This window comes from Pteropus alecto, unplaced genomic scaffold, assembly GCF_000325575.1.
Source record: "Pteropus alecto unplaced genomic scaffold, ASM32557v1 scaffold25, whole genome shotgun sequence".
Classification (NCBI taxonomy): Eukaryota; Metazoa; Chordata; class Mammalia; order Chiroptera; family Pteropodidae; genus Pteropus; species Pteropus alecto.
Window position 1 is genome coordinate 25,929,285 of NW_006441955.1, and position 2,966 is coordinate 25,932,250.

Genomic DNA, 2,966 nt, shown 5'->3' on the forward strand with positions numbered 1-2,966 from the left:
CGCTAAACTCAAGGACCTTGGACTCAAAGAGGATTTTATGAATTTGACCTCAAAGGCAAGGGAAGTAAAAGCAAAAATAAATGAATGGGACTACATCAAATGAAAAAGTTTCTGCTCAGCAAAAGAAATCTTCAAGAAGGTAAAGGGACAACCATCTGAATGGGAAAATATATTTGCAAGCATCGCCTTCGATAAGGGCCTAATATCTAAAATATACAAAGAACTCATACGACTCGATAACAACAACAAAAAAACAAATGATCCAATCAAAATAAGGCAGAGGACCTGAAGAAACACTTCTCTCTAGAGGATATACAAATGGCCAACAAATAGATGAAAAAAATACTCAACATCACTAGCTATTAGGGAAATGCAAATCAAAATCACAATGAGATACCATCTCACACCTGTTAGAATAGCTATCATCAACAGGACAAGTAATAACAAATGTTGGAGAGGATATAGAGAAAAAAGAACCCTCATACACTGCTGGTGGGACTGTAAATTAGTACAGTCACTGTGGAAAACAGTATGAAATTTTCTCAAAAAAATAAGAATTGATTTACCATATGATCCAGCAATCCTTCTACTGGGTATTTACCCCAAAGACTTGAAAAGCCATATCCAAAAAGATATTTGCATGCCGATGTTCATAACAGCATTATTCACAGAGGCCAGGACATGGAATCAATCAAAGAGTCCTGCAATAGATGATTAGCTAAAGAAGCTGAGGTACATATATGCAATGGAATATTACTCAGCCATAAGAAGAGATGAAATACTACCATTTTTGACAACATGGATGGATCTCGAGATAATCATGCTAAGCGAAATAACCCAGACAGAAAAAGTTGAAAATCGCATGATATCACTTATATGTGGGATATAAACCTAAAAGCAACAAATGAACAGGACAAACAAACAGTGACTCATGGAGACTATAGACTAGTGGTTACCAGAAGGTAGGGAGTGGTGGGAACGGGGAGGTAGATGGGGTAAGAGGGGTCAAATATGTGGTGACAGAAAGAAATCTAACTATGGGAGGCGAACACACTGTAAATATATATATGCCTTACCATTAAAGTGTACAGATGAAACATTGGATTTCCTTAACCAATGTCAGCATAAATTAACTAATTAATTAATTTAAAAAATATACAGCAGTTCTTTTTATCTTTAAATTTTTATGTACATTTGATGTTATAATATAATAAAAATTTTTCTAAAGTGACATATTATCATTTTGTTTTCCTAAAGAAAATGATGGCTAAAGTTTATTATTATTGCTTTCTAATATGAAAAAATATTTGCTTTTAAATTGAGGATCTCTTACACATTATATTATATAGATACCATCTTTAAAAACAACAACAACAAGCAAAATTTTTTTTTGTTAACCCAAAAATTTAGTTGAGATTCTTAACAAATCAAATCTCAGAAAAGAACACCATTTAATGTTTACGCTGTGACCTCTTCCAAAACTAATGTCTTAATAAATGTTATTTTATTTAATAATAAAAAAACTTTAAATTTAGTCAGAAAGTCTAGCATAAAATAAGTAAATAAATAAAATGATTTAAAATAAATGCATTCATCAAAACAAATCGATAACAGTTTTGTAGTTTGTAGAAATTTAAAATAAAAATTGCATTCATTATTTAGTTACAAATTTCATTTATTATTATCAATGGATATTTTTTCTTCAAGGAAGTAGGCTGGGATTTTAGGAGATAAACATGTTTCAAAATGGTTCAATAGTTTAAAAGAAATTTTTCTTTACTTAGAATAGTAAGAAAGTATGTTTATACTTTTTCATTTCAAAAAAAAAAAATCAAGTTTTTATGGGTGATCTTGAGATGTAAAATGCCTAGTTTTCTAATTTAAGCACTAAGAGGAGTCTCATTTTCCTGGAGGCAGCCAAAATTATTTAAGGCTTTTTGTACTCATCAATGAAGCCAAAGGAGTTTCTCCAAGTGAAGAAAAGTAGTTAAGAAAAGGTATCTTTTCTACGAAAGAAAAGGCAAAAACAGATTTAGTCCATAGAGAAAGCTTGTCGGCAAAGATCCAATGTTAAATAGAATAAAACAAATTTTCATGAGAAGTTTTGGAAGAGAAAATCAAATTTACTTTTTTTTTTTTTTTTTATCACATAGCTACTAGATCCAAGGCTTGAATATTATTTTTAACTATGGCATTAACATAGTTTTACAGTCTTCTCTAATCAAAACAGAAAAATATGAAGTATTAAGGTATAGTTTTTTATCGAGGCCCCCTTCATGGGTGTGCAATTTACAACTTCTTAAAATTTTATGAAAAAGGAAAAGGGACATTCATTTTCATTTTGCTCTGTGATCCACAAATGAGGTAGCCAATCCTAATTTCTATCTTTTTATCTGTTATATCATCTGTGTCTCATACTTTCATTTAACTACTATGAACAGATATTTAAGTTTATAATCAAAGAGATAATTTGCCTACATTAAATTTTTATGAGACCATTTTTCACCTTTAATTTTGATAATTTTGGTACTTAACATTTTTTATGGATTTTCTCCTTAGATTTTTGTGTTGGAGTGTGCATTTCTTCTAACTGTGTGACTTGCAGGGTAAGGAATTAGCTTTCTGGAAGGACAAATAAGAGAATAAAAGATATCTGGGAGCAAAAAAATCAAATGTGAACCTGAGAATGGAAACATTTGCTTTAAAAAAGTAAGCATGTCTTAGAGAGAACACCGAGGATCAAGAAGTACCTACTCTCAGAACTATAATCCATTAAAATGTCACTAACCAACTTGACACTTTATGGCATCTGAGACACTCAGGGATGAACTGGGTTGTAGAAATGGAGGATGATATCAGAACTATGAAAGATTTCCAAGGCTTAGGAGTAAAGACTTTTTAATTCTTGTAAGATGGTGTAATGTGGAGATAATTATAAAGATTGAATTCAGTCATTGAGTTAGTTT